This window comes from Thermobia domestica, chromosome 7 (assembly GCF_964235325.1).
Source record: "Thermobia domestica chromosome 7, izTheDome1.hap1.1, whole genome shotgun sequence".
Classification (NCBI taxonomy): Eukaryota; Metazoa; Arthropoda; class Insecta; order Zygentoma; family Lepismatidae; genus Thermobia; species Thermobia domestica.
Window position 1 is genome coordinate 64841812 of NC_137460.1, and position 27786 is coordinate 64869597.

Here is a 27786-nt window from a genome sequence, read left to right on the forward strand (position 1 = left end):
AGAAAAAGAAGAAAAAAGAGGACATTCTCAAATTAATCGGTATGTTCACACATAACTTTGATATAAATGGACATATTTTGATAATTTTCATTTTGTTTGAAAGAGGTCACACGTAAGTTTCTTTAGGAGCTAATAGTAATCTCTCAAGATAGACAACGGAACCCTCAACGGGAGCTGGGTTAAATACGGGAAAGTGACATGTTTATAGGCAACCATACATTCTTTAACGTGGTTGTGGTTGTATAACTGCACAGGATTTGTATTGCAAAGTTTCAAAACACTTTTATAGTACATTGGGGTTAATTTGGAAAGTCAGAATCTTTAGCAATAATTAACAACTACTACCACTAGGAACACTATTCTCAGGTCATGACTATTCTTTCTCTCATTTTTCGTATCTCTACCAGTAAAACTCAGAGAGAAGAGCAAGAGGGGATTGTTTTGAGGTAAATCAAACAACATACACCACAGAAACCACAAAGTTAATTCAATATGCAAATAGACAAGTCAAGCGTGATAAAAGAAAGATAGATATCGTTATTACATCAGCATATACTACAGTATACCTGGTATTGTCACTTACAGCTAGACACTTAGGTCTTTTCTTCGTTATAGATTTATACATATGTTAACAGACTGTTAGTTTTAGGTGCACGAAAAGAAATGGACGCCGATCAAACATGCATATACTAAAGAAAGTAAAATCTATATTAGAGTTTTCTTGTGGACTCATGGTTAGCATACGCACCTTTGTAGTAGGAGATTTTGATTCAACTCATGATAAGAGCTCAGGTGCTTCAGATTCAATGTTAATTTGTAAGTCTATGAATCCCACAGTCTTGGTGCTAAAGAGGAAAATTAAACTTGAAATCGAACAACCGATTTACATTAGTACTTAAGGAACACATTACAAGCTATAGTATTTCTTAGCATGCAGTATAACTCCAATGATTCTAATAACTGTTGTTAGCAGGAATACAGATTTAAATATTTTACCAGAGTAATGCGCATTAGTTTCTTTACTTTCTCCTGTTAAATTGTTATTGTTTCGTATTCTACAACTATTTTATATTCAATTTTGAGTTTTATATTTTCTGTTTTGCATCATTATGCAGGATCAAGGTTATGTTGGACTGGACTTACTATTAATTTTAATGCATGAGGTCTCGGGTTCAATTCTTGATGGGAGAACAGGAAACATATTAGTTGTTCAAATTCCACATTAAACAGCAAATTTTGTCTTATATAGCCTCATAATCGTTGAAAGAGAATCTAAAAAGAAATCAGTACTTTCATCATTCTCTGCGCCCATTAATTCAATTTCAGTGTCTCATAACTCAGTGCATAGTTCAAAAAACCAGTATCAATGATATTTTGATATAAGATGACTATCAGAGTTATACCAAACCATGAGAGGTACTGTAATACAACTTTTTTGTAGATAAGTTAATGTAATGGCGATATAACTTCTTTTGCGCAAGGTGACTTTGCTCAATTCTCTGTAGACTCACCAGTCACACGAGATTGAAATTCCAGTGTACCGAAGATGTCATGCATATGGAATAACACATTCTTCATAGCTTTGATGATGTACAGCATCATATAAGGAAGATCGATTACATCGCTCTGCATGCATTCTGATGTTTTCAAACAAATAACATTTTATGAACTGGATTTTTGCACTGATTTCAAATATGTAATCGGTTTTTCTATTACGTCAGGTGTTTTGAGAATTCGACATATTCCAAAATCAAGGTTTAGTGAAAAAACTACCTATGTCTATGAGAAAATGAATATATTCTAGTAATTGCTACAAGATTGATATTAATTTTACTATGGGCGAATCCTACAATGTTTTGACATCTTTACAGTCAGATATCTCTTGCCACAGACAAAAACAACACCAGATCATTTCTTTTTTTGCTGAACATGGATCAATGATTTACTGCCGTGACATACCAGGACTTGTAGAATGGTTTTATGTAACTTACAATGCTTCTGATGAGAAACATTTTATCGATGCATCGAAATAAAGTTTGAAAGACGTCTTACTTCACTTCCTGTTGCACATTCTATTAGTATGAAAGAGACATGTGAAAATGTTAAGTGTTTGCTAGATTGTGTGAACTACAAGGACACCAATGGCTTCTGTTGCGATTTTAAAGTTATAGGCCTCCTGTTGGGACTTCAATCAGGCTACACCAAAAATCATTGTTACTTATCTCTGCGAATGGGACAGCCGTGCAAAGTAGGGATGCACGCGAGACGAGAGTGATAATTTTATGCGAGGCGCGAGACGAGACGTTAGACGAGACTCGGTTAAATCTCGCACGAGAAGTCTCGCGAGACTTCTCGCAGTATCGCAAAATTTATGAATCACATTTAATTGTATATTTAGTGATTTTACATTTATTGAGTTTTCTAAGTTGAGCGTTAATGCCTCCAGGAACAAAAGAAGTGATTGGGGCAATAGACATTTTATGAGATTTATTATTATTCAAGGTTGATTTTCAGAATTAAAGCCTTCTTTAGTTTCTAAAACAGACAAGTTTTGTAAATTGGAAATTTATTACAGCATCGATTTAGGACTTTATTTTGCGACACAAACACATACACGCGGGCGCGCTCGAATACATGAACTTCTGTTTTTGGTCTGAAAAGGGAATAAGACTCCCTATTGCTGCGAAATGTGATATTTCTGTTGTTTCTGTCTTTTTCACATTACTACTAGCGATTAATGTTGCGGGATGGCGGGGAAATCCCCTCTCGTCAAAGTTATCCCCGGCCCGGCTCGCAGATATAACATAATATTTTTACATGGAATAAGTATTTTCTTTCTATATATTTATCAAAAACGTCCCCCTCTAGTTCGGAAGTTTAATTCAAACACTGGTTTGGTAGGATGGCCCTATAGGTTTGGTGGGAAATGGTAGGAATAGCCCTATATCTGTCAGTAATTTTATTTTCTAGATCTGGCAACACTATATAAGTTGAAAGCGAAAGTTGATAAAATGCGATAATGCAACATTGCTACAAGCGCGAACGAACCGAAAGAATTGGGTCGTATTGTGTTGTGAGGAGTTCTTTTGTTGTCTACAAGCGCTTTTGGTGGTATAAAAACATCTTTATAATAGAAAATCACGCTTCAAGTTAACGACCAAAACGTGTAAATGTTGATGGTGGCGACGATATTTTATAAGAGGCAAATATTGCTGGAGATCTCTAAGCTGGAAAACAATGTTGGATCCAGCAACAAGCTATGCTGGTTTTGCTGTAAATTATGCTATTAATTTGACGAAAATTAATGGTCCAGCAATAAAATTCCAGCACAACTTTTCTTTTAGTTTGGAGCGCAGGGGACACAAGTTCAGATACCATGTTGAACTCTAGGTTCCGTCTCCTTAGGATGTTATGAATATTCATCCCATGGAAAGCAATGGCAAACCACCATGGATTCACCTTGCCAAAGGACTTTTATGTCAAATACCTGTCTTCGGACAGAATATCACATCATCATTCATTTACAGCCATAGAATAACACATTGCAAAATTTTGACCCAGAATATATGCGAGACTGCGAGACCATGCGAGAAAGTCTCGCACGAGACGCGAGATAAGACTCAAAATTATATGCAAGACGCGAGATGAGACTTCACATTTGCGTGACGAGACGAGACGCGATACGAGACGAACATTTGAGACTGCGAGACGAGACGAGACGCGATACGAGACGAACATTTAAGGCTGCGAGACGAGACGAGACTTTTGCATTTCTCGTCTCGTCTCGCGTGCATCCCTAGTGCAAAGAGTGAACATTAGGTTAGGAAAGAATGGCCATCCAGAAAATCTCTGTCACCCAGCGTGAAGAATATTGAACATGAATCACTCGTGGAGCGTTCAAAAATTTGACTCCCTCTCCTGCATATGAAGCTAGGCATCATGACAGAGTTAGTTTGTGCTCTAAATAAGGATGGTAAGTGTTTTAAGTACATATGCAAGGTATTTATTACTACGAGCATCGAAAACCTCACAGCTGGTATATATACTGGTCAACTGATAAGAAAACTTCTCAACGACCCACATTTTGAGAATACTATGACCTAAATGGAGAAGAAAGCATGGCACAATGCTTCAGGAATGTTGTGAGAAACTTCCTGGGTAATACAAGAAGTCCTGATTACGAACATATTGTCGAAGAGTTGCTGCAAGATCTTAGAAATCTTGGGTGTAATATGAGTGTCAAATTACACTTCTTACATGCACATTTTGAAACATTCCCACACAATTTTGTTGTCTATAGTGAAGAATACGGTGAACGCTTTCACTAGGACTTAAATGATATTGAAAATATGTATCAAGGTGGTTGGACCATTAATATGATGGCTGACTACTGCTGGTTGCTTAAGAGAGACAATACAAGCGTTATACTCCTAGAAAAATGGAAAACGAAGGAAACTGTTTCATAAGTAGTAGGGTTTTATATGATTGATTCCACATACTTGAGTTTACTATGGTATTTGTTTGCATTTGTGTATATTTAGTTATTTTTGTCATTTTGAAACCGCTGTATGTACACGAAAAACATGTATTACGTACTCTACATTATAATGAAGTTTATACTATTGATATAAACATAATTCCCCATTACCAGGAAAACGTGACGTAATGAGGGAAAATTGATGTTACATTCGTAATCAGTGCCCCAAAATTATAAGAAAACGCCACTCAAACAAAAATCATCGCAACTTTTTTTTATATAAAAAATGCAAAGCAGTGTTATCAGGTATAAATAAAGAAATGACTGTTTAACTTTTCTAGAATAAAGTGAGAAAGAATTTCAATTTGTGTTTTGATAGTTTGATTCAGCAAACAAACTTCTATCACAAATCTTTGATATGCTTGTTTCCGGGTATGATTAATAATGTCACTTATGCTTTCTATACCATAGTTTCTTAGATGAAAGTAGAAAGCGAATCTTTCAGGTTTACGTCTCGCGGTTATGCCGTGTTGGCTAAAAGAGTTGGTGATGATAAGAATTAATAAAATGGTGGAATGAAAAAGGTGGCAGGAAATGGAAGAATCCCAATTAAACCTATGCACATGGTATTTGTTCATCACAAAGCGCATTTGGCGCAAGCTAGATGATCGTAGTTGAAACCAGAAAAAATTACTTCTATCACTTCCACGACTGGTTTAAATATAGGATTAGTGGAGGACGCTAAATCGCTATTCTTGAGACGCTATATCGATTACAAAATATTCCTTTCTCGCCATATCTTTTACCGTTTTTGCTATATGGACATCAATATTGAAATCGGTTTCGTTTTTGTAGATTGTTACGAGTGCAGATGATATATAGGTATTTTCTTCAGGCGCTGAATCTATTCCAAATAGAGCTTGTCATTATCAATTACCGTTTTATCCCCGAAAATAAACATTGAAACCGGAAATACGAGTAAATTTTACCACTTCCAGTTTTAGTAGACTAATATGGGTAGATATTATATCTTTCCTTAAGTCAATGTATCTATCCATGGTGAAATTTACATTTTTCCTTCTAATTTTCTATTAAAACATCCTGTTAATATTATGCGAATAATCTGAAAACTTGTTATTGGAACAATTTCTCTTTTACCCGTGTAGAAAATTTTTTGCATTATTATTTTCCTCTATTATATAACTATGGAATTATTCGACTAGTAACGGTTTTGATTAAAATCTTTCATTCTTTATAATTACAGTATAGAAATTACTCAAAACTAACAAAACGAATAAGGAAGGAACGTAGAAATAGAAATTAACGTTAATATTTCCTTATTGCTAGGTTAAACTGAAGGCAAAAAATGACAAGAATACATTTTTACATACTTCTTGATTTCGAGTTTAAATTGTAGTGCTTTGGACCAATTTTCATATTTGTTGCTAAATAAGTGCACATACTGTAACATAGTTTTATTTATAGACATATTAATTTTTTCTCTTACTTTTTCCAAATACTTGAAAAAAACTACACATGTTATGTTTCTTCTCTTTATATCTGGATAAGCAAATATGGAAATGGTTGGTAATATTCTGCATGAGATGCGCTATCCGAAGAACCTTCCTTTTCTCCCCCCATTCAGAGTTGTTGCAGAAACGGTTTCCTATTTTCAAAACACGAATAGCAGTAACAAAACCAAAACCACCAGGGCGATATTTTATCCAATTCTGTACATGTTGCTTTGAGACTGAGAAAACAGGAGAATGAGTGAGACAGACAGACAGAGAGAGAGAGAGAGAGAGAGTGATATACGTATATGAAACGGGCGAAAGTTTAGTAAATGTCAACATCGAACTTCCCTTTTATACGTGGGTGAGGTAAGCGAGCGTGGAGCTTGATGGCTTCACTTAGTCCTCATTGATCGAACACATCTTCTTTTTTCTGTATGTTTTACTTCTTTTATTTCCCTGGTTATGCGTTCTAACAGCATATAAAATAATAAAAAAAATGCAGATGTTACCTTTTCGCTGCTCGGTCTAAGAGAGAGAGAGAGAGAGAGAAAGAGAGAGAGAAAAGACATTTTTAGTATCATTCAAAATGTACATCTCAACAAATACAACACTTCTAGTTTATTTATAAGCACATTTCCAAAACATACACACATACATATACCTAAAGTGACTTCAGGATGCATATATATATATATATATATATATATATATATATATATATATATATATATATATATATATATATATATACTGTATATTGTAAGAATAGGAGAAATGAACATCATTTCCATTTTCATGCTTGGAGTGATAACCGGAAAAGGCATATCAAAGTTGGATATATTTCAGAAATTTCACTAATGTATAAGAGAAAAAGGTTTTTAACTTATCCATGTAGTTCTGTTCTTGCGAAAGTGGCTGTAATCTTGTTTTCATTTGTTTACTCTCTACCAACGTTCGTTCATCTTCTCTAGTCGTCAACTTCCCGAGCGATAAAAGTAGTAACTTATATCATTAACTCCATGTTGATTTCCAGCTGTCAGACGACATTATGCACCTCTTGTTGACAGTTTCCTATGATGAGAAGAGACAAGTTGAATTACATTGACTTTGTCTTAATATTTTATCCTGTGATTGTCATGCTACTTTTGTCACTTATCTTCACTCACTAGACACCAATCAAGGCACTAAAAGCGTGTCTAAGAAACTGAAAGAGATTAACAAGAGCAGTTTACAATCTCAATATACGTATTTTCATTTAGCAGGATGTTCCAAAACTATGTTGACAAGCTGTGGAAGGTGATTCTATAAGTGAAAACAAGATATGAAGTCCATATAAACTAATGTCTGGTGATGAGTAATTTAGGAGTAGCGAGATAACCGGGCGCTAAAATTTTTTGCCTTCTTTGGAAATCAGAGATATCGTTCATTTTACATACATCCGAATGCTCTTTTCATTATACATTCAAGTTCTACTGCTCCTCACGTAGTTTGTTCTAACACGCTATTTAGTACAAAGTTTGTCCTAACATGCAAATAGCAACAGCCCGGTGCTGCGGTCGCACAGCCCGACATATTCCAACCTACAAGTATTTATCTACGTGTTCCCAACTCCAAATGTTTCCATTACATTGATAAATATCTCTATGTCGTTCGTTGCCAACCTGATTCAGTTGATATCTTTTATTCTGCTAGAACATAATTTATTTATTTTAGCACTATATACGAAAAATATATGCTATTAAGTAGTAAATTGTATCAATATTTGATTTCACCGAATAATGCCACAATACATAGTCCTAACAATGACGTAAATAATCTTAGCAGTAACGCACATACTGCACAGCAAAAAATGAGGTGTTGAAACAACACAAAATGACTACCACTTTGGCGTGTTACTTGTGTGTCAATTCAAAACCAAGCACATCCCTTCAGAGCATATCAGAAATACTTCGTTAGTGACTGAGTATTTGCATCGTTTTTTATTGTTTGGTATGAGCAAAGCTTTGCAAAATATATTTCGCATTTGTTGCAAGTAACTAATAAAATTATGTTTTCTGTAATCGGTCACAATAATACTGTTGTAAACCTGTAAATCTTCTGACAACAGTTACACATATAGCAGTGCTTCCATTTATTTTCTTTATCTGTTATTCTTGTATCTTAGCACATATGAACAGAAGATGGCAGGACTGTTACCTATGTAACTGTTGTCAGACGATTCGCAGGTTTACAACAATATTATTGTGACCGCTTACGGAAAACATAGAACACTATTCGTTACTTAGCATAAGTGCCAAATATATTTCGCAAAGCTTTGCTTATATTAAACGATAAATACCAATGCAAAATCTCAGATAGTAACGAGTTACTTCTGATATGCTCGAAAGCCAACGTGCTTGGTGCTCATAGCTCAAAATTCAGGATCGATCATCGATTCATAGGTCTGAGAACGATTACTAACGCTCTGCAAGCATCTAATACTATTTTTGTTCATTTAGGGAGGATTGTTCTGCTACAGACAATCGACATCCCCATGCAGTCCGTAGTGCTGATTCAAGTGGGAGCCCGTGGCCATCATTACCTAGTCGTTTCTTCACCAAATTTTGTGGAAGGCCAGTGCTTGCCCTGACCGACATCTCCGCGAAGACGTATTGCTGCCTCAAGTGAGAGCCACAGTGGGCTTCCCCTAGCACATACTTCATACGATTGCCTCGGAAAACTTTCCTTCGAGTTACATACTCTGCTACGTTAAATCATCATGCCCCCGCCCCCGACGGGAGCGAAGGGTACAGTCACGAAACCAGGCCACTCTGCTGGTACGAAGACCACTAAAGCAGATACCTCGAAACAAGCTGAATGTCGATCTCGCTCACGATCTCCAATGGGACACTACAAGGAGTCAGAGTCTAAGAAAGCGAGGCATTATAGCTCTGATGGAGAAAGTTCCACTGCCTCAGTGAATGCGAGAAACACCGAGATGGACTGAGCTAATGCTCCACCGTCTCCCACTTTGCCAGTTACTCAGGGTATAATGTATAATTTCATATTAAAGAACTTCGACGCTAAGTATCGAACTGCACGAGCAATCTTCATGCAAATCAATAAATATGTACCGCGCGCTGATGTGCATCATCTTGAAATCTCCTAATCCTAACTTCCATATCCATGTTCGAAACAAGGCTACATTTGATATCTTTGGACCGCAGACTGTATTGACGCCTCTTACCCCAAGCCAACGAAAATCACCTCCACCTCCTCGTCGTCCACCATTGCTATCAGTTGTTATCAGGAGCATTGAACCTGGACTCACCGACGATGAGATATTTGATGAGCTTCGCTACGAGGTTCTCGAAATTAAGAAATGTAATCCGTAGCAACACTGGTTCTACCTACCTCGTTCGTGTCTTGACCGACCAACAACAAATCATTGACCATCTCTTAGCTAATGTGGCCTATGTATATCGCCGCTGTTACAAGGTAGAACCGTCTCGAACGCCTCCTCCGCTTCCAATCCGCTGTGAGAAATGCCAGTCGTATAATGATCATTACACTCATAACTGCACCAACACTGTCAAATGCGGATATTGTAGCGGGAGTCATCTGACCCGAAATTGCCCAAATTCAAGTGCACCTCCTCAATGCACCACGTGTCCTGAAAAACATCCAACTTACAGTTATAGCTATCATGGCAAGCCTGCTCCTACCTCTGATAAGTCAGAATTAGTAGCTCACACCAAAATTTTCGATGACCCCACTCCACCTGCAAACTCGCTGACACATCCTATTACAGTAGAAGATCTATTACCATTCTTAACTCTGACCTTACAAAACATTCTGCCATTTCAACGCCCGCACGCTCTCAATCATACCATTCACTCTGCTAAACTTCTCTATAATCTCCAACTACACGCCACATACAGCGGATACAACGTCCATTTCCTAATACAACCTACTGAATCAACTGTCTGAACATGACTTGTCGTCTCTATAGTACTACCATTCTTCCTGTCCTATACGTTATGGCATACAACCTGTTATTTCTTAACATACGGTCTCTCCTCACGCATCAAGTGCTGTTTCAGCCACTTCTTTTGGAGGAGAATATCGCCACTTTTGCACTTAATGAAACATTTCTAGCTCCTTACATAACTTGCTTTATTCCCAGATATACTCTCCACAGACACGATGGACCCAGCGACGCACGTATGCATGGTGGAACAGCCATTGGTTTACAATGTCGCATATCACATCGCATTATTACCCTACCACACACATTGCAGTTGCCAGAATATGATGTATTATTATATCTCAAGGGTCATACAATAGCCTTCGCAACCATCTATGTCAGGCCGAGACACGATATACCTTACCATTTTTTCAATATCTTTCCGATACCTACCGTAAATTCATTATCATGGCAGACATCAATTTTCATAGTAGGCCTCAACATGAGAAACAACGATTTTTGGATTTTATCAGTCTTAATACAACCGGCACCTTTCATGTTCTACCACAGCCAACTCGTCCCTCTAGCAACACCACACCAGATATCGTAATTTATTCCACAGCGATCAACTCTCATATCACTATTGACGTTTTAGATTCTTTGGGGAGCGATCATGTTCCAATCAAGCTATCATTAACTACCAATACTTCTCCATACAATACCGTAAACAAGAAGAAAGTGTATCTATATCATCAGGCTAACTGGCCAGCCTACCATGAGACCATTACACACTCTCTCTCAGCTAATTTTGCCTTAACGTCACAAGATGACCTTGACAACGCAGTTACCTGACTCACTCAGACTTTACAAACAGCAGCCCAACAGCATATTCCAACTACCTATATTACTCCGCATAAACCTAAACTTCCTCCACGATACCTACCTCTCATTACTGCAGCTCGGCGTGCTTACAGAGAATACACACGCAGTCGTAACTTAGAAGCACTTCGCCTCCATAGACAGTATCTGCGCAACACTCACAATTATATCATTGCATACAAACGCCTTCTGTGGACCAGAACGTGTAACAAAATCAACGAAAACACACATCCTACCAAATATTGGCGACAGTTCAATCAGCTCATCGGAAAATTTCAAAGGACGCCCTACCCATTAGTTGTTAATCAGCAAGCACTATCTTTTGATCAAGACAAAGCCAACACATTTACCCAACACTTTCAAAATATCTTCACTCTTCCACCTGGCTGGCACCCTTAAATACATCTAAACACAGCTGTCGATAGTCGATCTGACCCCAATTTACCACATTTACAGCGTAATCCCAATCACGCTCTGGAATTAGATCATCCACTTGCATTACCGATTCAACCTACTGATATCCAGGCTACACTCCTCAACAAACGAAATTCCGCTCCAGGCTTTGACGCTATTACCTATACTCTGATTAAGAACGCCTTTCCTGTTGTCTTCACCATACTAAGTATCATTTATATATTCATACTTCGAACTGGTTTTATCCCATAACTTGGAAGTACTCAAAAGTCTTACTTTTTCCAAAGCCTCATAAGTCTCCTTCTGATCTCATGTCTTATCAGCTGATAAAACCAACATCTACACTAAGCAAAATTTTGGAACACATATTAATTCGCCGCCTCCATGACCATTTGCAGAATCACGAGCTACTTCCCTTGTACCAAGCTGGGTTTCGACTTAACTATAGCATTTTAGATCCCCTGCTACGTCTCAGTACTTCTATATATAATCAATTCAATCGAGGCAATCTATCTAGTCTGGTCACCTTCGATCTAGAAAAGGCGTTCGATAAAGTTTGACACCAGGGTCTTATGTACAAGTTATACTCTTTTCATCTTCCCCGCTCTTACATCAGAGTTATACATTCCTTTCTTACAGCCCGACTTGCCTACATCTTCATCAATGATGCTCTGTCCTTTCCAGGCTTTTTGCGTTCTGGCGTTCCACAGGGATTTTCTCTTTCACCCCTATTATATTTGCTGTACGTATCCGACTTGCCCACTACTCCTAACGTACAACTTTTCCAATTTGCTGATGATAGAGCATTTCTGGCTGTCGGTCGGACAATTACTACTATTCAATATCGCCTTCCACTGGTCATTGATGCTTTTGTTGACTGGTGCGACATCTATCGATTGGCAATCAATGCTACGAAAACGCAAGCGATCGTTTTCTTACCATCTGGACGACGATCACGGGTCCAACGAAATCCCCACTTGCTACGTCTCCATGTTGACAACACTTCGGTTACAAGCCATAGTACTCTTAAATATCTTGGCGTTGTATTTGACTCTAAGCTCACTTGGATGCCTCATCTTCTTACTGTCATCGAGAAAGCCAAAATGCAGAAAGTTGATAGCATCGAACTGATGTCAACCCAGCATATAGTCCTGACCTTGTCACTTCGGATTACTACCTATTTCGGTCCTTGGCGTACTTCTTGCAACCATGATGTTTCACCAGCTAGCAGGAGGTGAAAACAACAGTGACTGACTTCTTTGCCACTAAAGAATAGGCGTGGTATCAACATGGAATCGAAGAACCGGCAAGAAGGTGAATGCAGCTCAACGAGTCGCTGTACTTTGAATATTAACTTGCTTTCCTTCTACTATAATAATCATGTGTGGTTCCCTACATAAATCGGAAGTGGTTCAAATTAGCTATTTTAAGTTTCAACGTTTATATCCATAGAACTGAATTGGTAAGAAATAGCACGAAGCGGTTTTCCGCAAACGATTCAGCGTCTCAAGAAAATATATCATGACTATCCACAAAATTCAAACCAGAAGTGATTCAAATTTACTAGACCTATTAATTCCGGTTTCAATACTGATTTTTGTAGAGCTAAAACGGTAAACGCTATCAAGATATGGTTTTCTGCAATTGATTCGGCGTTACAAGAATAGATTCCATCTGCTCCGTTAACCTTCTATTCAAACCGGAAGTGGTTAAAATTAACCATTTCTGATTTAAACGTTTATTGGCACATAATAAACATCAATAGATAGCAAGAAGAGTTTTTTTTTTCCCAAACAATTCAGCGTCTCAAAACCATATCATGACCACAACACTTCACTAAAACCTGAAGTGGTTTAAATTTACTATTATTTCCAGTTTCAATACAGATTTCTGTAGAGCAAAAGCGGTAAAAGTACCAAGAAGCGGTTTTATGCAATCGGTTCATTGTCCCGAGAATATATATCCTCCTTTAGCTCTTCATTCAAACGGGAAGTGGTTTAAATAAATAAATAAATAAATAAATAATAATAATAATAATAAAAATAAAAATTGGTTTCGACCTTTATTGCCATAGAACATAAACAGCAAAGAAAGCGAGTAATGGCTTTTTGATATGGCTTCAGCGTCCGAGGAACAGGTCCTATCTTTCCTCTTACTACTCTATTACAACTAGTACTTACAGATGCACTACTTCAAGTTTGAGTATTGATTTCGTAGAAGTCTTAGTCTCATGCTATAAAACGATACTCACTTTTTTTCCTTATTTTTAACTGAAATGTAGTTTTCAAAAACAATGATCATCTAATGTTTCTCACAGCGTAGGATAAAGTGTAAAAACAAACCTTTCAATTTGAAAAAAACATTTAACATTTTAACTTAGACTAATGTTTATGAATACCATAGATTTCACTATTTACAAATATGTCTTCTTATTTTTATCACTGATGAATACGTTGCCACGGGAACCCTTTTTTGTGACTTGCAAAACAGAAGGAACCAAGCAGAACAGAGTAACATCGTAACACATTAGCTATTTTACTGCTGGAGGCATCTGGGCTTGTATAAACAAAAACTGAATTCAAAGTTTTCAGAACAGAGATCACGTTCGATGGTGGTGTAAAAAGAAATCACATATGGACACTGTGGAGGAGTTTTTTCGCTCATTCCCTTAAATTAAAATAGAGAGAAAAATATTTCTGTGAGATCATATATCATGATTTTACATGCACAAATTTTCATAGAAGAGAAGGACTCTCATAGGTTATGAATGATTTATACCTAAGGTAATCTCACTTGCAAATCTGAAGCGAAAAACTTATTTTATTTCTGTTCTATCTCGTCACACATACACACAAAGTTCAGGATTTGAAATATTGACTTTTTTCTGCACATGGATTCACGTTATGCTCAGAAGTAAAACAAACATTTTTTTTCTGACCACAAAAGATTTGCAATGGTATAGCCGTAATGCCATACGCAAAAACAATTTAAAAAAAAAAAAAGTTTTTACTCAGGTTGTGTATTCAGAAATCTACCTCTCCGTAATGTGATTTTAGAAATCTCTCAATTTTCTGTTTTCTATCAGATTACAAACATGCACACATATACATATACACATCACAGGCTATTGAACGAGATGTTTTAGTATTTTTTTAAAATACATATCTGTGTCTCGTTCCCGATTACAAACAATATGGATCGGATTCAGAAATGCTTTTAACAATTTTAATGTATGAACTGAATTTTCATATCTATTAATCCATTTGTCAGAGTAATATTACATCAATAATAAAGTGTTTTTGCGGTATTTAATAAGAGAAAAAGATTCATGAATTGTACTTCCTCAAATTTTGCAAGTTTTCAACAACAAATATCATTAATTAGTTTGTTCACGATGTTATCCCTGATTATATTCCCGAGATTTAATTTTTATTAATCAGTTCCTTTTCATTATTGTGAAACTACAGAAGATTTTTAAACCATGCAAATTCAATACTGAAGCAGATGAATAATTTCAGACTGCAACCTGCGATAGAGGAACAGTGAGAAATAAAACCTGTTAAGAAGAAAATTTCTATCATTTCCAGTTTGAATAAAGACTTAATGGAGGAGTCGTTGGGACGTTGAATTGACTTTAGAATTTATTTTTTTTTTTTTACCATTTTTGCTCTATGGAAATCAAAATTGAACCACGAAATACTAGTAAACTTCGGGTGGTCATTGTAAGTTTCTTTGAATTACTTAATCTCTCCCAAGAAACCTCCTACCGCTATCTATAGCCGTTTTGGTTGTATAGCGATTCACGTTGAAACAGGAAATACTAGTAAAACTTTACCACTACACGTTTCAGTATAGTAATGCGGGTGGAGATGGTATCTGTCTTGGAACCTGAATCGATTTCAAAAAATGCTTTTCGATCTCTTACCGAAACGTGAGGTAGAGACCAATATTAAAATCGGAAGTGCTGGTAAATTTCTATCACTTCTGGTTTAATTGAGTGTAACAGGTGAAATAGCACATTTTCTTAACACGTTGAATCGATTGTGAAAAACGGTTTGTCACTAGCTATTACCGCTTGTTTGTATGGCTACCAACGTTGCAACGGAAATACTAGTAAATGTTTACCACTTCCAATCAGTGGCGGATCCAGGGGGGCGATCGGGGTGATCGCCTCCCCGTAGAAGAGGAAATTTTCTTATTTTATATATAAATAAAACCCATCCTAGAGTTTGGAGCTCTTAAAAGTAGCTCTAACGAGGGAACCTATCCAAGTGTAACTCTGACTTCGAGTCCAGACTATAGCCCTTGGATACCTTGTCCCAAAAGAGCATAACACGAAAAGGGATACATCCTCGATCTCAATCATTACGGAGATATGTGTGAAAAATTAGAAATTGAGCTCCTTTCTATACATTACAAAGTCAGATTCCGGGTCAGATTTTTCGGAAACGGTCGGGAAAGGAAACTCAGCGAATATATAAACTTATCAAACTAGTGTGGGGAGCCCAGCACCTTTTGAATGAAAAACTTGTGTCCCCGTGGCACTCGAAGGGTCCCAGACGGGAACAACTCAAAATTTGCAAATGGAACCTGGGGTCAAGTAACATATTGTATGAAAGCTATTGTTACATAAAAGAAGATAGAACAAATCTAAACTCTCTACGATAACCCTGTGCAAAAGGGCAACTGGTCAAAATGTCAATACAACCTACATCAGAAAATCTATGGCCACTCTTCTAAATCTGTTAAGTTGCGGTAATAACAAAACAGAAAACACGTTTAAAAGTGCAAGGTATTGAAGTAAAGCAAATTGCTGCAGTTTCTCACAGAGTTGCACAACGGACCTTATCCAAGTATAAGTGTGATGTCGAATGACCAATGGACCATAGAATGACCATGACCATTGGATTGCGTGTCCTAGAAGAGAAAGGATACATTGTAAGTCGCAACCGTCGTGTAGGGTGAGAAGTTCAAAAGGCAACGGTATACGCTTCGCTAATCAGGACCCCAAATTCGCAGAGTGCACCAGGAAATTTCTGTCGGGGGATGTGCTGAACGAGAAACATGATGGTAAAGACGAGAACGATTGACCTTGAAACTTTGAGGCACATTGAAGAATAAGGTGGTGGAGAAAACGTGAATAGTGATGCAAAAACAAAGTATATCGGAGGGCGCTTGTCTAGGGATATAGGAAATGGTCAAGAATAATATTTCGTGAAAATATAAAATTAGAAATCAGTTTGATAACTGTAAACGTGACAAAGAAAAACAGAAGCATAGTGGAGTAGATGAGTAAAAACATGGTGAACGTACGAAAAGGGAAAAGTTTGTAGAAGAACGTTGTTATCGGCGTGATTTACTTGTCAAATCGCTTGCTTACTATACGCATGTGTGCGCGTTCAATTCAACTGATATCCCTTGAGAAAGGTGATTGCGATTGACAATGTATTCTTTCTTTTCCAGGACACGAAATTCAATGGTCATGATAATTCTATGGTCCATTGGTCATTTGAAGTCACACTTATACCTGAATGAGGCCCGTTGTGCGACTCTGTGAGAGACTGCAGCAATTTGCTTTACTTCAATACCTTGCACTTTTAAACGTGTTTTTCTGTTTTGTTATTGTCGCAACTTAACGGATTTAGAAGCGTGGCCATAGATTTTCTGATGTAGATTGTATTGACATTTTGACCAGTTGCCCTTTTGCACAGGGTTATCGTAGAGAGTTTAGATTTGTTCTATCTTCTTTTATGTAACAATAGCTTTCATACAATATGTTACTTGACCCCCAGTTCCATTTGCAAATTTTGAGTTGGACCCCATCTGGGACCCTGCGAGTACCCCGGGGACACAAATTTTTCATTCAAAAGGTGCTGGGCTCCCCACACTAGTTTGATAAGTTTATATATTCGCTGAGTTTCCTTTCCCGACCGTTTCCGAAAAATCTGACCCGGAATCTGACATTTTAATGTATAGTAAGGAGCTCGATTTCTAACTTTTCACGCTTATATCTCCGCAACGGTTGCGATCGAGGATGTATCCCTTTTCGTGTTATGTTCTTTCGGGACAAGGTATCCAACGGCCATAGTCTCGACTCGAAGTCAGAGTTACAGTTGGATAGGTTCCCTCGTAAGTAGCAGTATTACAACCCACCGTCCCCCCCCCCAGAAGTCCGTCCTGGATCCGCCACTGCTTCCAGTTTCAGTAGAGTAATACGGACTGAAACGGAATCCTTTCTTGAAGCATTTGATCGACTCCAAAATTCTTTATGTCGCTATCTACTATATTTTTTGTAATATGGTGATCCACATCCTATTCCAACTACTGCCCCTTTGTGGCTAACACATGTGTTTTCTTGTACGCTTAGCCCTTTGTTCAATTCATGGTGGAGATACTTGCATCAGATACAAATTCAACTACAGATTCGAATCTCACATTGGCTCAGTGGTAGAGCATTTACCTCTGGAGCGTGGGTCCCTGAATCGATCCCCGCCCAAATATGTTTGTGTTGGACAACATTGTGTCCGTGGGTTTTCTCGGAATACTCTTACTTACTTCCACATTCTCATTCTACCAATTTTCCCATCATCATTCACTTACTTTAATCATTGTCTTCCTTAATATAGACGGAAACGTCGTGGGACATTAAACTGAAAGATTTCATTTTCGGTTCATTTGAATGCGATTTATTGACATATATATATACCTTACATTTTGAGAAGATTTGTGTTAAATAGAAATTAAAATTTAAGAGTTATTGATAATCTTAAGGCTATATCTCATTAACCATACTATGTACTGTCGTAGTACTATGGCCATAATTAACAGGTTAATGAAAAGTTTATTTCACTACCAGGTTCACTTCAATAAATGTCATAGTTCTCAATTCCTACATTTACAAATTAATTTTGTTGTGTCCATTTTCTCGACAACTATGCATTAGCTTTGGCAGTCACGTTTATCAACTATTTAATTCACGTCAATCAGATCTATAGGTTGGTATATTTTATCATCTTTGGACATTATTTTCTTATTTTTATTTAACCACAATAATATAGTTGAATGTAGTTGATCTCTTCAAGGCTTTGGAGCATTACTTTTATAGAATCAGCGTCACAAATATATTTTTACATTTACATTTAATTATATCATTCTAACACTATAACTGACTGAGACAAAACCATATCCATGAAGAAATTAAAAGTCGACTAAAAGCAGTGAATTCATGTATTATTCAGTTTAAAATCTTTCGTCGTCGCGAATTCTATCGAAGAATTTGAAGTTTAAAATATATAAAACTATAATCATGCCTGTTGTGCTGTGTGGTTGCAAAACATGGTACACTGAAAGTATTTGAGAATAAAATTCTGAGACGAATATTCGAACCCACAAGAACTGGAATAGGAAATGGTGAAAACTTCATAACGAGGAATTGCATAGTTAACACTGTTAGCAAACGTTGTTAGGATAATCAAGTCTAGAAGACTCAAGCGGGCAGGACTTGTTGTCAGAATGGAAGAAAAGTAGGAATTCTTTGAAAGTTTTAACAGGAAGTCCAATCGGAAAACGCCCATTAGGAAAACTTAGGCGCAGATGGGAGGACAATATTAAAATGGATTTTACAAAAATAGGAATACAAAGTAGAAACTAAATCCTGTTTGCTTATGACAGAAGTCAGTGGAGAGTTTCCGTGGGCGCGGCACTGAATTTTTGTGTTCCATAAGCCATAAGTTAGTTAACTGACTGAGATTTAAAGCACAAACGTACAAGAAAAGTAGACAATGATGCTACTGATAAACCGCGATGATATCAGGGTGGCCCAGGGGGAACATTGTCCCACATCAGAGCTACGAAATCCCCTTCCGAGACTATATACCCTATCGTCCTCAATGCAGATTTCCAATATTTTCGCAATACTATTTTTCACCACCACTGTGTTAAAATCTACCCAGCCCCGGAGAAAATCTAAAATCATCATTGCTGATAAATTACGACAGTATATATAAAAATAATTAAACTGGTTGCATAAGTGTTGAAAACAAGAAAGACATCTTATTTACACTCCTACTTATTTAATGGGTTTATATATTCAAGTACTAGAACATAATCATTGTTTTATATTTTATAATAAATCACTTGCTAATATTATCCTTTTTATTACCATGTCATCCAAGAAATCACAAAAAAATACTAATATAGATTTTTTTAAAAAAAAAATTGCCACATGAGTATGGGCAAATATAAGAATACAATATAGCACAGAATTTTGAAAGTATAACGGAAGTTATAACGTATGCATACGTTATTAGCTTAAACGTAATTACTTCAAGTAAAACAGCGCTGAAACAAACCATAAAACAGCTAATAAACTGCAAAATGTAAAGAGAGGAAAGAAACGGGAAGTCATAACTCTATCGTACATGTAACATCCATTGAGCTAATTAGCTGGTTTTAAAAAGGAGAAAGAAAAAAAAAGAGAGAACCGAGTCAAGTAAAAGTTGAAATTTACAGTCTGTCAACTATAGAAGGTAGGCTTTATGAACATTCATCTTATATCATAATTTTAAGCAAAGGATGCAAGAAAAAGTAAATTCTAATTAAGTATATGAGCTTATCCTACTTAAAACAAATATAAGAGAGAATATTTTAGAGGAAAAATTATGAATTGTGACAAAACTAATTTATATTTAAAATTATGTATTTAGATAGTCGCTGAGCTATTCAAATAGTTGTAAACAAACAAACACAAGGAAATGTGACTCACATTTTCATGAAACTAAACCTGGTAAATGTAAAGCGTGTTGGAATACTGCAATGCGTTTATCGACAGCAGAAAACGACCAAACGTTTGACGCACTGTAGTCACAGGTAAGAAATACACAACACATTTGAAAAAGAAAAAAAGAACAGGGCACAGTAACATCGCTTCCTTCACAATTTAGAAACTACCTTCGGAACTGACGTCAGCCAGCTGCATGGAAATTTTGAATCCAACCGTCAACCAACATGTGAAGAAATCGTAGTATGCTCCGACAAGAAAACTTTAAACCTACAATCTATTTGATACAACTTGTCCTTTCTGACAGTTTGCTTTCCTCTGTTTTTTCCTTCCTGCACATGATTATAACAATCAGGCAAGAAGAACTGTTTATATGACAACATTGGCCAATTACAGTGAAACCTGTCTATGTTGGCCACCATCGCTTCCATCGAAAAGTGGCCAACTTAGACAGGTGCCCAACTTACAGAAAATAAGTGTGATTTGTGTATTTTTAGAATAGGATTTCTAGTATTACCTGATTGTAAAATTTTAATAATCAGTGGCACGACAGCTACTTATGAATAATGTATATAGAGTAATCATAAAAATATACAGTACTAGAAAATATTACTATAGTATGTTTAATATATGTGCATAGCTTTCTCTTCCTGAAAACTAGTCTGGTACATTGGATTATTCGGATTGAAAACACAATAACACAAACAACCATGAAATAGAAGCGCATGTACGCAGTTTATTGAAATTGATATTATAACACACTGAGTTATTCAGATTGAAAACAAGAAAAGCTAAGTTATAAATTGAGAAATTCATATGCAATTTATATGACTTCTTTTTAGTTGTTACTGAATGGTGGTTCATTCTAGACGTATTTGTTTTATTCTTTTTGGCAGATATGCACATTCTAATATTGCAGTTAACTACCTCTTGTTAATGAGCTAGAAGTGTTTCCCTCGGAGCAAAAGATGTTTTGAGAAAATCTTCAGGGAATTCATACCTCAAAAACTCCGCTATCTTTCGACAAGCCGACAGGTGCCAATAGTTGACAATTGAGATGGTTAGTTTTAACCTTGAGAATTTTTCGGAATTATTAAAGCTCCCCACTGATGAGAGGAGTTGATATAGCTAATGATTTTACCAAAACAGATAGGGTAAACAAATACGTACAACCATTTCCTGAATTCCTGTACGTGCTTTTTCTTATTCACACCTTCCGTCATCATCCCTTTATGAGGGTAGTGTTCTGGCCATTGACCTCCAAAAACAAATCGTGCGAATCTATGCTTCTTTGTGTCCAGTCACAAATACAGAACATCTGCCTCTCATATGGGAATTCGAAAGAGTTAAGAAAAATAGCAAAACTGTATTTTGCGTGGCCAAGATACACAGGTAAATTTATCATTATCATCATAGGGTAAACATTGCTTCAGTGTGGCCAACTTCCAAGATAGACAGGTGGCCAACTTATAGAGTAGTAAGTAACGAATGTCTTATGGGAAAATGCAGGTTCAAGACGAACTAGGCCAAGATAAGCAGGTGGCCAACTTAGAGAGGTGGCCAAGTTGACAGGTTTCACTGTATAGTTGCTCATTTCTCTCGCTCTACAATGGTAAACATTCCACCTTTTCTGCACGTTGTCAATTTAATATAAACAAATGCACATTTTTTTTTCTAGTTGAACGTCAACTTGAGTATTGAGAGCATTCTTTTTAGTTCTCTTTTGTGTCATTTAATTTTATAAAACTGACATTTACATCCAGTGAACAATTTCGTATTTCAATACCCGACGCACATGCTAGCAACACAGCATTGAACATCACATGCGCTCAGCGAGCTGTCAGAAAGAACAAGTAGGATCAATTGCAGTATAGTACAAATACTATTGTCCAAAAAATCGAAATGATACATAAGTTGCTTTTATTTATGTTAATAAGGGCCACAATAGCATAACAAATGAGTAGCAAACAGATACGCAGTAGTGTTAATTTTAAATTATTCTCTCTCCGCTGGTGATCGTAGATTTCCTTAAGAAATTTCCCTCGATTGACAAAAGATTTTACCTTTTCTTATCAAATTTTCCCTAGTCTGTTGAATGTCCTGTGACAGAAATTATGTGCTAAGATTAATTTAGTTATAATAAAGGAAGTGCCAACAACATTGGTTTTATTCATTGTTTTTCTTCTATTTTTTAAACAAAAATTACAAAAATACACACAAAAACTATTGATATCCCATTGGTTTATTTCTTGAAGAACAAGGAAAAATTTAAGCTTTAACATTGGTCATTCAGTCACCGTGAGAATTTCCATGGATTTTCAAGTTTTATTGCTAAATTCTCCTTTTCTCTTTTTTGTTAAATTTACCAATGAAATTTCCCTAGATTAGTGAAATTTCCCTCAAACTATAAACACTGACTGAATCTGCTACTCAGAGGTAAGTTTAGCAGATGAAAGCATGCTGTCACAGCCCATGATATCAAATGCGAAAGGCGACAGCAGCACCAACTTCTTAAAACGAAATCGAACGCTGATTAGTTCTTTTACCGGGCAAAAGATCAAAACGGGTTTCCACTTCGAGTAGCAAGTTAATGCATTAAAATACGCAGCACAATTATCGAGTTTTGTTTCGACAATTGCACGCGCTTCTTAAAGATCTTTTGAATTTTACAAGATATTTAGGACTAGTTATGGCCCTGACCCAGATAAGAAACACTAAAATACTAAGCTCAGTCAGTGTTCATAAACTGAGTTGAATTTCCCGAGTCTACAGAGCAATGATAATAATAATAAATCGGTGTTAATAAAATCAATTTTAACACAGGGTATGGCCCCAGCTTGACAACAACTTTAGTGCGTTATTTCAACATTAAGGGGCTAGTGTTGTGTTTAACACAGTCTCGGTGTAACACACATCATGTATGAAAATAATAGCACAGTAATGTTAAAGAACTAGGTGAATGAAAAATGAAATAAGATGATATCTTTCACTTTGTCCTACGTTTTTCCTATGTAGGCTAGAGGATGCGGTGATGATGATGAAAGTGGGGTAAAACGGGAGAACCCCGAGAAAATCCATTACAAAGTGTGAAAAGCTGCACGACGTGAATTTCGGCTTCGTTTTCAACTGCGCCGTCATGATATGGTTCCGTCGGCCCATGCTGTGAAGAAATGAGTGGAAGGATTTGAAGTAATGGATTAACATTGAACTTGACACATATAGGACAAAAAAGAAAGAAAAAAACTCCAGAAACTACCGAAGCAGTAAATGCAGGAATCGAGCAAAGTCCGCAACGTTCTGCATGACGACATACTAAGTCATTACGAGTAACACGTCGGAGTTCCGATAGACCACTGCATCAAGATTTAAAACTGTATTCAAATGAGCTCAGGTAATCTATTCTTTAAAGCAATGTTCTCAACCTATCATGATCCCCATTTTATCCTATACTCTTGCCAGGTTTGTAAAAAGCTTGTGTGGGATTTTTAATATATCTATTGCGGATATCTGATGATATCCATCTATTTCTATAATATAGAATCCATTAGATTAAAACCAAATTTGGTCAGTTCATTCATATTACAAATATCGAATCTCATCCGTCATACTGTTTTAAAATGGAGGCAGTTTGAAAATTTTAAAACTTCATAACTCCCTTAACTTTCGGTCATATGATTAAAAAAATAAAGTGATTTTTAATTTTGGTTTAGAAAACTTGAACAGTTGCTAAAAAACTTATTGAGTATTTTAAATGACTTGATAATGTGCGTCACGAAGATTGAACCGGATCTTTTCGCTCTAATGAAATCACACCATACTCAGGTATCTCACTAGCTATCAATTTTAATTGTATTTCAATATGCAGTTCTTATTAGTTTCATATCGTACCTCTTTCACTTAAATTACTTTTTAAACAACTCTGCAACTATTGAACATGTTTAGTAGACCTATTTTCTGTTGTTCTTAACAGTATGTATAAAAATATGCCTATCAGAACAAAATTCAAAATAATATTTAAAAATATTCTCCGGTATTAGATTCTAATTATATTTATCTCATCCTCTTATCTTCACGACCCTCAGGTTGAGAAACCCTGCTTTAAATGATAGCAACGTCAACAATCGAAGAAATTTTGCTGAAACATTTTTAACCAAAAGTAACGAAGATCCAAAATTCCTTTAAAGCTTGTGGATATCCGACGAAGCACATTTTTACTTGAGTGGCTACGTAAACAAACAAAATTTTCGTACTGGACTGCCAATAATTTCCACTTTATATACCAGAGATTGTTACCCAGTGGAAAAGCAACTCTAGGTGCCGCTTCAACGCAAGGAATAATTAGTTCATACTTCTTTGAAGATGATTACTAGCGGGCATTTTTTGTGTTACATCATTGAAACGTTTTACAGGAATGAATTACAAAAGTATGCAGTGAATAAATCCACATTTCAGCAAAACGGAGCTACAGCTCACACTGCGAGAATATTGGTCATCGCTTTACGAAACTTGTTTGGAAGGCATATCATGTCAAGAATTGCGATATGAACTGACCTGCAAGAATACCAGAACTTACAGTGTCTGATTTCTTTTTACAGAGCTATTTAAAAAATCGGGTGTTTGCTATTCGTTCTCATACACTGTATGAACTCAAATCTGTGATATGTGAAGAGATTCGATCCATTACTCCGCACGTACTGCAGAAAGTTATGAGAAACATCCATTTGCGAATGCAGGAATGTGACTTCAGAGGGAGAAGCCATTTAGAGGACATTATTTTCAAAAGATCAGTTTCTTTTGTTTTTATGTAAATGGTATACATGTAGGCCTATCTAATTCTATCCAGAATTACATAAGAATACTGTACATTATGTCATTTTCAAAATTTTCCACTCCCGCGCACAGCCCAGTTTTATAGTTGTCAATTCGTCAATTTGCGTAAATTTCAAGTTTTCTTCATTGTGAAAAAACTGAGCTTTTCACTATACTTACTTTGAATATGTGAAAAGTCAGTTGTAAGGTTTTACACTTTACTAAGGAGCCGTTAGGGCAGATGAAAATACTGTGTATCACTGTAAATGTATACTATTGCTTTTTTGTAAAAAAAAAAAAAAAAAATATTTAAAAAACTCGTTTTGAGTGGTGAATAAGTAGAGTAGAACCAAAGTTTATATCATTCTTGAGGCACATACCTAGATTCCTTCATATGAACTTTAATTCTTACAAAACTTTTCAACAGAAACGTCATATATGCCTTATCCAGCTAATAACTTGGGTATTAAATGAAGAAAAGAAAATGCATTTCGACAAAACTATCCTAGCAGCACAAACAGCAGAAAAGGTGAAGTGATGTAACTCGAAAAATCGTCATTTGAGTTATGACGACCGTCCATCCTTATTTAACCTGTTCTATCAACCATAAAGATTTCATAGCTGATTTTCTTATGTTAACGAAAATTTGAACTTTTTAAAAATGGCGTATTTGAAATAAATAGCACGGTATAACGTTAAAAAGAAATTTCAAATCGCTCCTATAAAACTATAAAAGCCTGTGTAGGTTGCCATTAACACCAGTGCATAAACGATAGCTTGTTGAGAGTGATGTCTTACTCGGGCAGCATGGAATCCTCATGAATGAAACGGATCGTGTTCAAGTAATTTTTTCATCACAACACATGCCATCGTGTATGTGTGTGTGTGTGTAGCGTCGCCAGAGGCAGGGGTCACATCCACCTAATATTGTGGAAGGCACACTGACGTTACTCCTGGCATCATGGTATAGCGAGCCATCGCGTATGACTTTCGATCACTTCTCGTAGTGATTCGCGGAACCTTGAAAGCACAGCTATTGATGGGTGAGATTCTGCGTCCGCATGCGTTATTCCTCCTGCGAGTGTACACTAGTACAATATTTCTACATGACAACGTTCGGTCATACACGGCACGTGTATCTATGGGCTGTCTACGTTATGTTGAGATTCTTCCATGGTCAGCAAGGATACCAGATCTATCCCCAATTGAACATATTTGGGACGAATTTGGACGCCTATTCAGTGCCATCCGATGTGCAAGATCTCGAGGCGCAGTTACAGCAGCTATAAACTGACTTGCCGCAGGCAACGACACGACTTTACGACTGAAATAGCCAAAATGCAGAAAGGGACGCTAAATTTCAATGCAACCAAACTACGAGCCACCCAACGCACAACGCATGTATTCATGCCTGAAGATGTGCTACACTTATTGATAAGTAATACTTATTACGCTTGTACAATCAGACCCGTCGTCGGATTGATCTGACATTGTAATCATTATAATAAAGTTGTATGGACTTGCAATTTGTAAAGTTTAATTTTACTCTCTCTACTCTTTTTTTTTATTATTATTATTTTCAGCATATTTGCAATTACCAATTCCTAACTATATTCAACCATAACGTTGCATAGGGCCTACCAACTGTGCTGCTAATGTAAACATAGTCAAGTTCAACATGTTTTATATAGAGTTTCAGTGCACAAGAATTTTAAGCCCGACTACCGAAGTTGTGAGAAAAAGTAACAATGTTTATACGGAACTTAAATATATGGAAAAGTTAACATTGTATTTTACATTATAAGAGTTATTTACAATTTATAAACATGAATGCTTTAAACTCTGAAAAGAGCTTCAGGTAAATATCTTAAAGATTAAATATATTTAAAATGATAAAAAAATGTATTGGTTTCCCATGTACACTGAACGCGTCGAATGACAGTAAATCCAGCAGCAAGCCAGTACCTCGAGGCTACATTGTTTTTGGCTTTAATTCATTAAAGACAAAGGATACTTATAGACATGCCCTATATCTTTATAAATCCTTGGTTCTAACAAGTGTGATTGTTAAATTATATTTTTCAATTTTATTTCGTGATGAATTCTTAAATTAAAGAAAAAATAGCCATCCTCGTCACGTCTATTCAAATACGCTCTATTCTATTTTTGTTTAACTAAAGAAAGTTTCCATATTCCTATATTCAGACGTAACTGTGGTTTATACATTAATTTTATTACTCCGTTTATGCCAGAAAGACACAAGGGTAGTAGATTACATTAAAAAAGACAACGGAGTCATAAATACGTCGTGAGCACACCGTGGGAGTATCGAACGTGATGTTTTTATATGTCGCTGAAGGGAAATATAAAATCCTTCTTTCAGACTGAAGATGAAGCTTTAAAAAAAATCTCAACAAAGAGAAGTAACTAATCTCATTTTGACGTTCCCACTGCGAGAAATTTCCTCGAAATGAGAAGGTCGACCGTATTCTCCTAGTGATTTATTTGATCCAGCAACAAAAGACAAAAGGTGAAACTAAAAGGTGGAGCATATTAGATTATTCTGCGTCACTGCTTTCAATTTATTTTTAGCTCAGCATGTGGCATAGTGGATAGTACTAGAAGCACGGTGATCGTCCAGCAAATGATTCCGTTCCGAATCAGTGGTTGGGCTATTAGTGCAGCAATTGACCTCACAGTAACCTCAAAAAGCCGCCCAAAGAAAATAAACTAAATAAAAGCGAATGATTTAAAGGATGTGTTGGAGTACGTACGAACAGTATTCAAATACATACCATAGAAATAAGGGTTTATCGAAATAGTCTTCTAAATGACAGGTTCTACCTAGTCTCTTAATCTAACGTATAACTACACAGGGCTACTTATCCGGCAAAATAATAGAGTGGTCAGTTCCTTTATCCAAATGTTTAAAAAGCTATGGAAAAATGGAAAATTTAGGAAATTGGAA

The 27786-nt window shown here is 36.4% G+C and overlaps 1 protein-coding gene across 1 annotated transcript in view; it reads left to right on the forward strand.

Moving 5' to 3' along the window:
- The window catches only part of LOC145690173 (phosrestin-2-like), a 624883-nt gene that overhangs the window by 199710 nt on the left and 397387 nt on the right, over positions 1-27786 (forward strand). The gene's annotated exons all lie outside the window — the stretch shown is intronic.